General features: G+C 36.5%; 1 protein-coding gene across 1 annotated transcript in view; it reads right to left on the reverse strand.

Annotated features, from left to right (window-relative positions):
* Window positions 1–5,570, reverse strand: part of LOC112047589 (transmembrane protein 135) — a 28,073-nt gene extending 22,503 nt beyond the window's left edge. The window contains exon 1 of the mRNA XM_024084735.2: window positions 5,454–5,570. The gene's annotated coding sequence lies outside the window, so the exon portion shown is untranslated. The remainder of the gene's footprint in view (window positions 1–5,453) is intronic.
* Between the last annotated feature and the right edge of the window lie 11,203 nt (window positions 5,571–16,773).

Consider the following 16,773-nt stretch of genomic DNA (forward strand, 5'->3'; position numbering starts at 1 on the left):
TGTCGCCCGCATATCATGAGAGTGTTATCAACGAACTGGTCAGACTTATAACTGTATATACCTATAGAAAGATCAGTGACTGACTTTTTATGTAATGACGAAGGTCTGGCCTTCACGGGCTCTTGTTGATGAACTTTGCTCGCACGTGGTCACACAATTGGCATTACAAACTAGCACAGATTGTATGATAGCTGTTATTGTGATTGTTGGATTCTAGAGTATTTTGATCTTATCTTTGAGCGAGTTGATTATACATGCTAATATATCTACTAATATTATAAAGCTGAAGAGTTTGTTTGTTTGTTTGATTGAACGCGCTAATCTTAGGAACTACTGGTCCGCTTTAAAAAATCCTTTCAGTGTTAGATAGCCCATTTATCGGGGAAGGCTATAGGCTATATATTATTCCCGCATTCCCACGGGGACGGGAACAACGCGGGTGAAACCGCGCGGCGTCAGCTGGTTTTTTATATTTGGTTTTTGAATTAATATTTTTATTTCAACTCTCAACTGGAGCAGTGTGGTGGGTCTAAGCCCCATAATCTCTTATGCGGAGAGAGGACTCTCCATGCAGTAGGCCGTTAAATAGAGGTTGATATTGATGAAATATTTTACTATTAACCATACCGATCATTAATTTCTCTTTCTGAACTTGCACTTCGTCCGCATGGTTTTGGGGTCAAGTTTAGAAAATACTTTGGTTAGCGGCGATGACGTAACATTAGTATTAGTATTAGTAGCATAGTCTGGCAAGTTCGTTGACACTCCCATGATAAGCGAGCGACGGGGGGAAAGACTGCGCGGGTGTGAAATCGTACGTGCAGGGAGGTGCATCAGTCGTGAGTTTTTCATTCATCGCTACACGCCCCCCAGCCCACGCGGATCATCGGGAGTGTTACGATCGAAGTTGCCAAGCTAAAGTAGATGATGACGTATGCGTGCCAAATATCAACGCAATCCGTTTAGAGGAGCGATTCCGGTATTTTACACTCGTCGACGAACTTTTCGTCTATACCACGTCTTATTTGAATTTGATCATTGTTTTAAAGGACGCTAAAATTAATATGTATACTTTTTCGAAACGAACGATGTCAGTGAGTTGAAACTTTACAGAATTCCCTTAATATACGAGTAGTAGTTTAAGCTGTGTGTTGATAGATATGTCAGCAACGATTTCCTATTTTTTTTTTCTGATAAATAAGTAAAATGTAAAAATTGTTCTTAATTTAAATCTTCTAACCATGTGTTTGATTAGGATTAAAATTAATTAAATAACATAAAAAACTAACGTTAAAGATATATATTAAGTTTTCAAAATGTCGATAATAATTTAAGGCAATTAGATATGATTTATTATAGGGTCTTATGTTTATTGTAATCTTGAAAAAAATCAATGTAATTGTGAGATATGCTACCGATTAAGATAACGACGAATTATTTATTAAAACAACCGGATAGAGTGTACTAGATGTTCAACAAACATAATTATATTTTGAATCTCTAATAAAGTTTTATCAAAAGTAAGTATACAAATTATTATTTACCAGAAATATTCAAGGAGACTTTACATCGAATAAAAAACTTTACTGGTAATCTTAAGCTAATTTGAATATTTTTTGCTAGAATTTCATTTATTTTTAAAATTTACTTTGAGTTAATGTGTTTTTTTAATTAGTTAGGTACCTAAACTCAGTTAACCTAAACTAACCTAAACTTACCTAAACTCACTTACTTTGTTAAAAAAAAATACGTAGGTACGCTGTTGGCTGCTGCTTTTTTTTTAAAGATTTAACGTACCTCAATAGGTATCTTTAGTTGACCCCTCAAGTTGAGTTCTTTCCGAAAACCTTTTTCAACGCAAACAAGTAGGTACGTGTACCAGTTTCTATAAATAGCCGACGACCCGCGGTTTTTTCTGCGTAGTTCACGTTCCCATGAGAATACGGGGATAAAATATAACATATGATACTCATAAATAAATTGACTTTCTTGTGGTAAAAAAATTTTCAAAATCGGTTCTGTAGATCCAGAGATTTAGAGAAAACAATATCCAGAGAGTACAATACCGGAAACTGCGAGACATCTTCATCATCATCCGAAATTCCTCAGTGCCTGGAGAGAAAAGTCTTCGAACAGTGCATGTTGCCAGTGATGACCTATGGTTCCGAGACTTGATCGATAACTATGGACCTCATAAGAAGACTCAGAGTCACACAGCGGGCGATGGAACGAGCTATGTAAGAAGCATCTCTGCGGAGATCCGCAGAAAAACCAAAGTTTTTTTTTTTACAAGTTAGCCCTTGACTACAATCTCACCTGATGGTAAGTGATAATGCAGTCTGAGATGGAAGCGGGCTAACTTGTTAGGAGGAGGATGAAAATCCACACCCCTTTTCAGTTTCTACACGACATCGTACCGGAACGCTAAATCGCTTGGCGGTACGTCTTTGTCGGTAGGGTAGTAGCTAGCCACCACCGAAGCCTCCTACCAGCCAGAACTGGATCAATTAAGAAAATCTCAATCGGCCCAGCCGGGAATCGAACGCAGGACCTCCGTTTTGTAAATCCACCGCGCATACCACTGCGCCATGGAGGCCGTCAAATACCGACACCGACATAGCTCAACGAGTTGCGGAGCTGAAGAGGCAATGGGCGAGGCACATAGTTCGAAGAGCTGATAGACGTTGGGATCCCAAAGTGCTAGAGTGGCGACCCCGCACTAGAAAGTGCAGTGTTAGTCGACCCCCCCACCAAGTGGACTGACGACATCAAGCGAGTCGCAGGGATTCGCTGGATGTAGTTGGCTCGTTATCGTGATGTTTGGAAGTCCCTACAAAAGGCCTATGTGTTGCAGTGGACGTCCATCGGCTTATATGATGATGAGAAGAAGAAATTCGCATGATATTAATTTTGGTGTTAGTTTTTTATTATTAATTGACGTTCCAACTAAAAGATCCTACTAATGGTAAGTGTATGATTTATGTATATCTTGTTTATAGCTTATTATATAGCTTAGTTATAGCTCATATAAATGTGTTATTTATAGTATCTTACTATAGTCATTATATTTAAAGAATAATTTCTTTATTTTAAAACTTGCAGAACGCTCCCGGTTTCACCTGCGTTATCCCCATTTCCGTGAAAATACGGGGATATATTATATATTTTTTAAATATATAAATATATATATCAAACTCTCACATAACGTGTTTTTATATTGGTACAAGAATTTAATTCAAAATCGGCCCTTAAGATCCAGAAATTACCCTCTACAACCTCACAAATTCACAAACTTTATCTCTTTAGGTATACTCTTAATCTCTCTCTCTCTCTCTCTCTCTCGAAACTTTGTTGTCAGTCGTTTGTCTACTTTTGTAGACTACCGGAAACATTATAACAAATAAATACTATAGAAAATAAAAACAAAATCAACACAAAATTGAACTACAGGAAACTTTTCAGAAAACACATTAATACGCGTCAGCTTGGACTTACAAAATAAATATTAAATTTTATATACACTGAAGTTAGAAAAATGAGCTGTCAATGGTTCCTTGCGCTTAGCATTCTGTGCCGAGCGTTGAGAAATTATTTCTTTCCTTCGAACTTGATTAATTTGTCTACAATAGCGCTGTTATTCTGTCACCAGTGCCTTCGAAGTTAATGTCAAATACAACATAGACCAGGCGCTATGGGGTGTGCAATGTGCATAATTCGAGGACTTTGAACAGAGACGGTCAATGAAACACTCCAGTGGTTCACTATGACTTCATTCCATTAAAGTGTTTTTCAGATAGCATGGGTACGGTGACAGTCGCCTGTATGACGTTCATAATACGTACTACTATCGTGAATCGCGGCAAACTTTCAAGAGTGAAACGAACCCGCAGCATCCTACATGAAACGAACTGTAACAGCTAGTTTATTAAAAAACACAAAAAAGAAAAAAAAACAAACATTCCTTAAAAATGTGTCACTCCAAAACTATTCAATGAATTCAACTGAAGCTTAACATGACTCGAGTTCATCAACATGGGACTTTCAATTTTGACAAATAAAACCATTGTAATAAAACCATACATATTAAATAATACTAGATACTGAAAACCGTCCACGTTTGAGACACGTGATATTTAGTTTCTTAAAATGCACACAACTGAAAAGTTGGAGGTGCATGTCACAGACTGGATTCGAATCTACGCCCTCCGAATCGAAGACAGAGAACATATCCACTGGGCTATCACGTCAATAATTTACTACAATGTAATAAAAACCCATAACTTTCCGTTGATTTTAAGTTTTTAAATAGCAATAAAAAACTTCAAGAAGTGTAAATTGCTTGCATTATACACTGACCTATGTGCTAACTCCATTTCAATTGTTTGTAGATCGGAAGACGTACGAGCGGTGGAAAATTTACGTGAAAAGTACCTTAATCTGGTTCCATTATTTCTGAACTAGTTAAAGTTATTCTACCATACAAATTTAATTCATATAAAAATACTATTAAAAACAGAAACAAGGAAAGGAAGGTAAAAAATACTTTCCAACTCATTCTACAAACCTACCATATATTAAATGATCTTTTTAACATAATAAAAATAGAACCGACTTCAAAGACGTAGGTATTTCAGTTGTTTTGATTTTAATACAAAATAACGAAACCGATTTTCATGAAAATGAAAAAAATACCAATGTGAACGTACTCTTTCAAACTCTTTCAAAGAAAAAAAAAATTCAAAATTGGTTAATAAATGACGAAGTTATGAGGTAACACACAATAAAAAACATACGCATCGTATTGAGAACCTGTTTTTTTAAGTCGATTAAAAAAAATTAAAATCGAGTTGTTTCGAAAGAGTTCAATCACAAACAATATGTTACGAGATTTTTTTAAATAATTAAATCACTCAAATTAATCCAATAAATATGGTAAAACAAGTCCACAATATACCAAATATTATGAGGTATTCAAAGTATATAAAAAAGGAAAAAGGGACGGCAGCATAGACGGTGGGAAGACGAGCTGAAGCTTACAGCTGGCCCATTCTGGAGAAGAGTAGCTCTGGACAGGAAGCACTGGCGAGAGCTGGAGGAGGGCTTTGCCATGAGGCACAATGAGATTAGGGACATAATTTAATTGTACAAAATCTTCATTAATAAAGGCTATTTTATTTTATTTATTTATTTAAAGTATATAAAAAAAGGATTTTCAAAATCGGTTCACAAACGACGAATATCGCTGGACATTTATCTACATTAAAGAAATCATACTCGTACATACAGACATAGAACCTCCTCCTTTTTGGAAGTCGGCTAATAAAGTACAATTGTACATAGACAATAAACTACCTACTAGTCTTATTTTTCATTAATGTGTTACTTAATATTTAATGTGATAACAATTAAAATGATGAAATTATAATATGGCTTACAAAAGAAAAATAACATACCAACTTATACGAGTTGTTCGTAATAAAGTCGTATCTGAATTTTCAATGAACACTGACATCGACTGTACTGCAAACGCGTAGCGGCATCACTGAATTATTGTGCAAACATTACCTCTGTACTGTCTTAAGCTGCCTCTACACGACACGTGCTCGGCAAGTAAGTTATGAATGCAAATATTAACTCAATATAGTCAATTTACACGCACAAAGAAATATCGTGTAAGTTACTAGTCTTATTCACAACAAAAGTTTTTGTCAATATTATTCCTGAGAATTTCATCGAGTCAAAATTCATAATTACTATTTATTAATAGATCAATGGGTTTATTTTACGTACAATCAAGTTGCCTTAATTATTTTATCTCATTAAAGCAAATCACAAATAGCTTGAATATCATGTAAGATAAACTTTTCTGTAGAAACCGCATGAAAATTTCTTTTGCTGTTTTCACACTCAGGATTCTTATTTTACTTGTATATTATACCTACATAATAATGTCAAATATTTTATCATACACATATTTTGTTGAATAATATAAATTCAATTTATTCTTTATTCAATCAATACACAATTTTGTGGAATTGACTACAATATAAATGATTAATTATTATTTTAGGTTAAGATTTCACAATTCAATACAACAAACGTGTACGTGCGTGTAGAGATATCATTACAATCGCTATCAGTGGACTGATAATCGCTTTTCATTATTGACCAACGTGTTTATCTCATGAATCATGTGAACCGGAAAGTGCATTGTTTATGTACACGCCTATTTACTATTTTTACTATACACCTACTAATTACTCACACACACACACTTGCTGCCAATATTTATGAATGACTCCTTGATGTTTAGTGGTTACTATTGTCTATTAACAAACCAGCAAATATGTATTCCAATTGTAATCCATATTTTATTGCAATCAAAAGCCAGTTTTTAAAAACAGATTTCATTAATGAATGCATTCAATAAATCCTTATTTTTATTTTATTTATTTATTTATACTTTATTGCAAAAAACAAAAACAACAACAAAGAAAACATAGAAAACATAGAAAACAAGTATGTGCAAAGGCGGTCTTATTACTTATAGCATTATCTGCCAGACAACCCATGGATAAAGGAATTAATGTAATTAAATGCGGGATAGTGCAACAAAAGAAAAAAAAAATTAAGTATATTTAAATATTTCAAAATAATTTCTTAAGTTTCAAAATAATTTCAGTTTCAGAGGGACCACTTATCAGTGCGGCATCGTAACAAAACGCTGAATCTCCAGCGGTAGACACGAACTGGCACTGTTCACGTTAGGTCGGCAACATAACAGATCAAGAACCTTGCTAGATCAGATCAGATCTAGGATAATTTAAAAAAATAATAATTACTACAATAATGCAACTAAAATTGCCCTCCTAACTCAATTGTATGTTGGTTAAAATTTTACTAACCTCAAAAAAGCACTAGAATTCTGGATAAATCACACTTATTAAATTAAATTAAATTAATTAATTAATTAATTAATTAAATTAAATAATATATTTTGCCACTGTCACTTGTCTATTTAAATAGCGCACATACATAATGTAATGTGTACTCCAAATAATGAATTAAACTTTTATTTCATGTATTTATACGAAGTACTGTTTTCACGTATTCAAATTGTGTGAACGGCAATATAGAATTTATTACCTTCATTATAAAGTGTATTATGGTACAGTCTAATGATTGCCATGGATTACTTATGGGATTACTGTGAAATTTTCCTCCTTGGACAATACAGGAAGTTGCGAATAACGGTATCGATAATCGATATCACAAATGGTGATACGTTTTTTCAAATCTGTTTAATTACCACTTGAATGGAATCTCACCTGATAAGCAATGATACTGCCCTATATCTAGTCCAACTCTAGCTCGATAATTTAGGGTAGGGTCCAATGACCTCTATAGAAACCTCAATAGGTTCAATGACCTTTTCAACTTTATGACGATTTTCTAATAATAATTAGGATTTTCTATTATACTGTTTAGGTTAGCCGTCGTATCTCCTGCAAATCTTAGACTACTAGAGTAATTTGTATAAGTTATAATATCATCATCATTCTCGACCCATATTCGTCCTACTATTGGGTACGAGTCTCCTCTAAGAATGAGAGGGGTTAGGCTTTAGTCCACTACGTTGGCCCAATTGTTGCCCAGTTGGCGGATTGGCAGACTTCACACACGTAGAGAATTAAGAAAATTCTTGGGTTCCCTCACGAAGTTTTTTCACCGTTTGAAACAAGTGATATTTAATTTCGTAAAATGCACATAGCTGAAAAGTTGTAGGTGCATACTCCGGACAGGATTCAAACCTACGCCCTCCGATTCGAAGACATACATCATATCCACTATGGACGTCCACTGCAGGATGTAGGCCTTTTGTAGGGACTTCCAAACATCACGATACTGAGCCACCTCCATACAGCGAATCCCTACAACTCGCTCGATGTTGTCAGTCCACCTGGTGGGGGGTCCACCAACACTGCGGTTTCTAGAAAGGGCGTGTGCTCACCCTTGAAATATCGGATCGTTATTATCCCATTACAGTTACACTAACTCTAAACCTGTCTATACTGGAGCTGTGTGGTGGGTCTAAACTACAAATGACGTCAGGCCCATAAGGCTAATAAATGATAATGACCTCTTTTTTTTTTATTCTTTACAAGTTAGCCCTTGACTACAATCTCACCTGATGGTAAGTGATGATTGTGTCTAAGATGGAAGCGGGCTAACCTGTTAGGAGAAGGATGAAATCCACACCCCTTTCGGTTTCTACACGACATCATACCGGAACGCTAAAGTCTTTGTCGGTACCTCTCAGTTACGAGGTATGTGCCAGACTGCGAAAGGTCGTCAGGTCTTTAAACACAATAGATATATTTTACTTGCTGATTTACTCGAAAACTTTAGAAACTGGATTTCGAATCAATCAAATACATGTAAGAATAACATGTAGGTACCTACTCGTAAATTTAAATAACTTTGTAAATACCTCGATGGTTATACGCCTAGCGCATGCATCGTTAGGTCCAGGGTTTCAAGTTCAGGGTCGAGAATTTCCTTAAAATATTGGAATTTTCTCCGTTTCAGTTCTTGCTAATAGCTCAGACGACGAATGACATAGCTCAACGAGTTGCGAAGCTAAAGTGGCAATGGGCAGGGCACATAGTTTGAAAAGCCGATGGGCGTTGAAAGCGCCCAAAGTGCTGGAATGGCGACCCCGTACTAGAAAGCGCAGTGTTGATCGCCCTCCACCAGGTGGACTGACGACAACAAGCGAGTCGCAGGGATTCGCTGGATGCAGGTGGCTCATTATCGTGATGTTTGGAAGTCCCTACAAAAGGCCTATGTCCTGCAGTGGACGTCCATCGGCTGATATAATGATGATTATGATGATGACTTTTGAAACGTCTAGTTTGATTATTTGTAAAGACTCTCTCTCCGGTTCGGAACGGATTATATTGTAATAATTTGTCATACGTACTCTTATATTAAACATTCAAGACAATTAGTTTCAAAAACATAGAAAATCACGTATATTATAAATATTATTTTGAACAAAATAATATGCTATTATTCGTGGTTATTATGGCTTTTCAGTTCACCTAAACCGAGATAAACTCCATGTTTGTGCACTATACAATAATGGATTGTTTTTAAGATCCCTCAATTACTTTTGAACAATGACATTGGCTTTACTTGTATTGTCAGTCAAAAACCGAGATTAAAGTGGGTTTTTGTTTGTGTACAATTTCAAAAGTTACTTAAAATCATCATTATTATCAACCAATGGACGTCCACTGCTGGATATAGGTATCTTGTATAGACTTCTAAACACTACGATCTTGTGCCCCCATCTTCTAGCAGTTTCCTGCTTTCTGCTTGATATGGGCGGTCCACAATATGATAAAGGGACCCCGCAACGAAAAGAGTAGTGTTGGTCTACCGTTTACACTTTCCAGTACGAGGTCGCTATTCCAACACCTTGAGACCCCAACGTCCATCGACAACGTAAAATATAGAACAAACGAAGTTATGTGTAATTGGATACAAAACGATTTCCTTTTCTTTTTTTTTACTATCTACAAGTTAGCCCTTGACTACAATCTTACATGATGGTAAGTGATGATGCAATCTAAGATGGAAGCGAGCTAACTTGTTAGGAGTAGGAGTAGGCTAAAATCCACACTCCTTTCGGTTTCTACACGACATCGTACCGGAACACTAAATCGCTTGGCCACGGCCGAAGCCTCCCACCAGTTAGACCTGGACCAATTAAGAAACCTCAATCGGCCCAGACGGGGATCGGACCCAGGGCTTCCATCTTTTAAATCGACCGCGCATACCACTGCGCTACGGAGGCCGTCAAAAATTTCCTTCCGCCGTTTCCTTCTCCCTTTCAGCGAGTAACTAACTACTCACAGCGAGTGACTAATTACCTTATATTAATTGTGTTAAATTTTTCCCTTTCAACTTAAATGATATTCATTAACATACGAATACAACATTTCACCACTCAGGGCATTCCTACAAAAATCAAAATTGAATCTATTCTAATATTATAAAGCTGAAGAATTTGTTTGTTTGTTTAATTGAACGCGCTAATCTCAGGAACTACTGGTCCGATTTGAAAAATTTTTTCAGTGTTAAATAACCCATTTATCGAGGAAGGCTATAGGCTATATTATATTATCCCCGTATTCCTACGGGAACGGGATCCACGCGGGTGAATCCGCGCGGTGTCAGCTTGTATTTCATAACCCGACTCAGGTCTCGAAATAAAGATAGACCTGAATGCGCATAAACTAACCAATGAACCGAGATGATTAATGATCAACTAAAATTATCACTAACTAGCAGAACTTCGCGGTTTTGCCCGCGTAGTACCCATTCCCGTGGGAATACGGGGATATAATATAGCCTATGTTACTATCTGATAATGTAGCTTTCTATTGGTGAAAGATTTTTTCAAAATCGGTCCAGTCGTTTTTGAGTTTATTAATTACATAAAAAATACAAATTTTTCCTATTTATATTATCTGTACAGATTCATCGTCTAGGCGGTCATACGTGACCTTATGACGTCAATCTATCACTAGCTGACGGAGTGTAGAGTAGGTGCGTCACCTTTATCTAACGCATTGTGTGCTCCAGGACTAGCGCGAGTGGGTTTGACATCTACGTCACTCGCGTACGCATGGTCGTGCGTATGTAGGTAACTACATGTATGTAGAGTAACAATAATAACATTACCGTAAAGTTATTATTCGTATTTGTTAACCGACTTCCAAAAAGGAGGAGGTTCTACGTTCGGCTGTATGTATGTTTTTTTTGTTTATGTATGTCCAGCGATAATTCCGTCAATTATGGACCGATTTTGAAAATTCTTTTTTTTGTTTTGTAGGGTTTACTTCCAGGGTGGTCCCATTTTTTTCATGTCAGGATCTGATGATGGCATCCTGGAGAAATTGAGGGGAACTTTCGAAAGTTGTAGAGACGGCTAGTACGTTTGTTAGTGTTTCCATAAGGTATTTTAAACCACTACAACTTTATGAAGGTTTGGAGTTGGTCTGATGATGGAGCCGAAACACAGACGATGGAACTCGTCAAGGATTTATAGCAGTCACCTTTTGTTTGGGCTTGATTAATTTGTATTGATGAGTACTTTCCACCTATATGGGTTGTGACTGTATTAAGGGTCTGGTGATGAAGACGAGGGACAGTGAAGAGAACTCCTCGTCGGTTCACAGTAGCTACCTTGTGTTTGGACTTGATAAATTTGTAATGATGAGAACTTACCACCTAGATGGATTGTGACTGTATTAAGGATCTGGTGATGAAGACGAGGGACAAAATTATCAAGTCCAAACACAAGGTAGCTACTGTGAGCCGTCGAGGAGTTCTCTTCACTGTGCTTCGTCTTCATCACCAGACCCTTAATACAGTCGCAATCCATCTAGGTGGAAAGTTCTTATCAATACAAATTTATCAACTCCAAACACAAGGTAACTACTGTGAACCGTCGAGGAGTTCTCTTCACTGTACCTCGTCTTCATCATCAGACCCTTAATACAGTCACAATCCATCTAGGTGGAAAGTTCTCATCAATACATTGTTGTTTTTGAACAGGTTGAATTTTTTTTATTAAAATTTTTATTAAAAATAAAACATGTCAACTGCGAGTTGGACTCGCCAATAGTTCCATATGAAATATATCTACTTTTACTTATAAATTTGGCTGGTGAAGGCTTCGGCTGTGGCTAATTACCACCCTACCTTATTGGCAAAGACGTACCGCCAAGCGATTTAGCGTTCCGGTACGATGTCGTGTAGAAACCGAAAGGGAGTGATTTTCATCCTACTCCTAACAAGTTAGCTTCCATCTTAGATTGCATCATCACTTACCATCAGGTGTGATTGTAGTCAAAGGCTAACTCGAAAAGATACACACATCACTACTTAGCCCCAAAGTATGCGTATAGTTGTGGGTACTAATATAGCGGAGTTTATAATATTTTATATAGGTACCTACTTCAAAAAAATACTTATATATTGTATAAATACACCCAGACACTGAAAACATCACACAAATTATTTCCAGTAGTGGGAATCAAACTCACAGCCGTGGATACAGAGAGCAGAGTCACTGCTCACTGCACCACGCGCATATAAATCATTCTTCGTCTTAATTTAAAAGCAATACGTCATCATAAAAAAATAATTAAATATCTGTTTATGCTTGTGACAAAGCCCTTTCATCCGATACCCCACATGGCAAGGTTATTTGTTTAAATTGTCTAATACAGATTCGTATAAAACCCAAAAAGTATGCACTGCATTTTGACATATACGAAGTGCTCTCGGGTCCTAACCCAATCTAGACTTATTTTATTAGTAGGCGAGCCAAAGAGAGAATTTTTGTAGTTACTCGAGCGCTGCAGATGAACATAAGGGAGTATACCTTGAACGTTGTTGTATTAGTCCTTAATATTGGTGGGAATGTTTGTGTCAACAAAAAAAATACTCTTTGAGGCACGGGTGTGTTACACCATCAGCATTCGACTCCAAGCTGAGAAATTTACCTAGAGAATAAAGAGGAAAGGATATCTCATAGTTTTAGTTTTTTTTTTTATTGAGAACGAATACAATAAGGAACTTAAGCTAACTTATCCCAACAACTATACAAATCATGCCCACGTGGAATGATGGCAAGAGTACTAGCTGCATTTCCGCGCTGGACAGCCAGGTTATTCCTTTGCACAAAAAATGAGTCAGAGCTTCTGTCACAAGTCGAGGCAACTAGCTGCGACTCCATGGCCCAAGGGTCTCCACGGCAAAAGGTACATTTATGTAACTCTTACTTGGCATACTTGAGCCACTTACCGGTTTCAGCTTTTTCTGCTGCGGCTCCCGGTCTTGTTTCTGTCTCCCTTATAGTCTTGTCCCTTATGTCTTATACTAATAATAACATGGTGCTAATGTGTCAACGCATGTAGTGTCTCACATTAGGGCCCGCCCCCATTTCCCAGGGAACCAGCGTCAATGCATCTCTCTTGCCATCATCCCAACTTATTCCTGACGGCTCGATTAAATTCATAGTCTAATAATGTTATTTTTTTTAATACCGTAGAACTATTGACTCTTGATAATGTTTGTTTATCTAGCCACCCATAATAATTCTAAAACATCGTAACCCACGTTTTATAGGTAACTTTGTATCGATACCGGTATTAAAATTGGCCGATCGCCAAAATAATTTCCTAGTGAGCTGGTATTTATCGCTTCGGGCGCGAAGTGTGTATGCGAAGCGTGCAATGAAAGCACCTGATAATAATTATTAACCCAATAGAACAGATAATATTATACAAAATACAAAATTAGCTGTATTTAGCAACGATTATTTAATACTATAGACATGTTACGTGCCTACAAAATAACCGCAAAAACTGATCCAAATTCAGCTACTTCACTGAGCGTACGCGTGCGTTTCCGTAGGAATACGGGGATAATATACAGCCTATATATGCCTTCCTCGATCAATGGGCTATCTAACATGTAATAATAACCAGTGCACAGTTAAACCAATTGTGGTATGTGTTGCACTATGGTTAGGCTTAATTTAAATATGTTTTTTTGTAGAATTATAAATAATTGAGATTAGATTAGCGCGTTCAACCAAACGAACAAACTCTTTAGCTTTATAATATTAGTACAGATTTATGACAATTTCTGAACACTGCCTGAGCACACAGATCGACATTGTAGACAACATTTATGTATTATTTGTTTAAATAACTTTCATACTTTACAATGCGTCTAAATGAAATTAAGACAATTGACTAATTGTCTTAGTTAGAAAGTATGAAAGTGGCTACTTATGTCCGCCTCAGTTTCGACGCGTTAGTGATAATCCAATACTATATAATCTTTGATATCTACTGTATTATTAGTTCTATGTGCGACACCACCTAATAGCATCATTATGTTCGCGCTAATTGAAAAAGATGTTAATTCAAACGAAAAAAATTGTTACCATTAAAACCCAACAACAATAAAAAAAGCTTTGCGTCATTATATTTTGTTACATACTTAACTTTAAAAAAACACGATTTTCATTGAGAAACTCCTTCATGTTTTCATATATAAATAATATAAACTTAGATTTACATTTCACGATGAGATTTAATGTCGTATCATAAACGTTAGCTTATAAAAGTCTCCTGACGGAAGATGTAAAAATTGTTATAATAATTGTAGTCTTTTAAATGAATTGAAGACCCCAGACAGTCTTAAAACTGCACGTTCTTTGTCATGTTCATACCATTAGGATTATATTGATAAGACTATAACTTAATGGTTCTGTATATCATCATCAGCAAATAAAAACCCACCACGCTGCTGCAATGCGAGATGACGTCAACAGGGTGACAATTTTTACGTAATATTTCTTAGAAAAACAAAACTCACTTTCTTACAGCCTGATCCAGGATTCAAATCTAAGACCTTGTGATGCAAAACCACTTAGGCTAACCATTGTACCAAAGGGGTTGACTCTACTGTTATTGATGTTGCTATTTATAAATTATTGAAAGAAAGAAAAGAGAGAGAAATGTTAATTCCTGGATCCAAGACTCAAACGACTGTTTCAGTCAAAGACCAGATCCAGATAACCAGTAAGTATATTTCGACAGGTTGAGTTTCGAATCCATAGTTCAGTCTATCTATCTTTCTTTTTTTATTCTTTACAAGTTAGCCCTTGACTACAATCTCACCTGATGGTAAGTGATGATGCAATGTCATGTTAGGAGGAGGATAAAAATCCACACCCCTTTTCAGTTTCTACCGGAACGCTTGGCGGCAGGTACGTCTTTGTTGGTAGGGTGGTAACTAGCCACGGCCGAAGTCTCCTACCAGCCAGACCTGGACCAGTTAAGAAAATCTCAATCGGCCCAACCGGGGATCGTACCTAGGGCCTCTGATTTTTAAATCCACCGCGCATACCACTGCGCCATACAGGCCGTCAATATGTTTCTATAGTACATGTCCATTATACACAGACAAACAGAAACTTGAAACTCGAAACTCACACTTTCGTAATTATTATACGAACGACCTTATGAAAAAGAACTACAATAGTGGAACGTGACAACGTCATAAGAATATACTGATGGAATGGTTGCATTTTTCAAATGAAAATGTTCGTTTTTCAAAAATACTGCGGACAGTACAGTGGGCTTATCTGGGTTAATAATCTTCATAGACCAGAATATACTTTATTTCTTGTAAAAAAAGTTGGCAACCCTAGAGCGAGGGAACGCCGCATGACGTCATCTTTTTCGAGTGTGTAGCGGGCTTCATCAAATTATAACGAATTTTGAATTTTCTTCATCAAATTTTGATGGCCTCCGTGGCGCAGTGGTATGCGCGGTGGATTTACAAAACGGAGGTCCTGGGTTCGATCCCCAGCTGGGCAGATTGAGATTTTCTTAATTGGTCCAGGTCTGGCTGGTGGGAGGCTTCGGCCGTGGCTAGTTACCACCCTACCGGCAAAGACGTACCGCGAAGCGATTTAGCGTTCCGGTACGATGTCGTGTAGAAACCGAAAGGAGTGTGGATTTTCATCCTCCTCCTAACAAGTTAGCCCGCTTTCATCTTAGACTGCATCATCAGGTGAGATTGTAGTCAAGGGCTAACTTGTCAAGAATAAAAAAATATATATATCAGACGTTGTCACGTCAAAAAGTAAATGACTACATGAAATGAAACAAATCCTACATTTAATTTTGTGTTTGAGTCCAATTAGAAATCAACTCGTGTTCCATTTAACGGCCAGTGTCATTAGTTTGACCCAATTTATCAAACAATGTGCCTTGATTGTGCCCATTGAAATTTTCTATAATAGACAATAGATTCAACTTCATTCACGATATTATGAACTCACGTCGGTATAGTAACAATGAAACAAAAAATCAAATACGAATTTGATTAATTTCAAACATTTTGTGCATTTTAAATTGGCATATTTTATTCAATCAATCATTCAAATATATTTTATTCAAATTTGTCCATAGTCATGTTTGAAGTGCATTGAAATGTTCTATTTCGATATTTTTAAGGTTCCGTGATAATCAATAACAATGAAATTTGGCACTAGGCAAATAAAAATAATAACAATATTCAGCTGATTTCTCATTTAAATTATATTTTGGTAATCATGCCTAATGGTAAAATTGCAGCCGATATATTTACTTCTAGCAGACCGACTTCTAGCAGGTGTATTGGAAGCTGGAAGTGATATCAATATCTTCGCAGTACGAATCAGCAACGAGAAACTATAACGTTTTTTTACTAAATAGTGATATATTTATTCATCATTTGTAACCATTTACACTAAGAACTAAAGTAATCTAAAAACTATATCGTTAAGCATAATATAATTATTGCTACTACTTTTTACACAGGAGTCACCATATCATCCTACTAATATCATAAACGCGAAAGTTTGTATGGATGTTTGTTATTCTTTAACGCCGCAACTACTGAACCGATTTATCTGAAATTTTGAATGGATATAGATATATATATTGTATATATATAAATGTACTAGCGGACGTCCGCTACCTTTATAGTTCAATAGTGGACGCCTGCGACTTCGTCCGCCCTTAGACCTTAATCTGGTCCACTTCCAAAATCCGTCCTAAGCCGACGTTTACCAACTATAAACTAACTCCCTGGCTAATTATATCTTTGTACGTCAAGTGGATTCGAGATTTC

Source organism: Bicyclus anynana, chromosome 10 (genome assembly GCF_947172395.1).
Source record: "Bicyclus anynana chromosome 10, ilBicAnyn1.1, whole genome shotgun sequence".
Taxonomy (NCBI): Eukaryota; Metazoa; Arthropoda; class Insecta; order Lepidoptera; family Nymphalidae; genus Bicyclus; species Bicyclus anynana.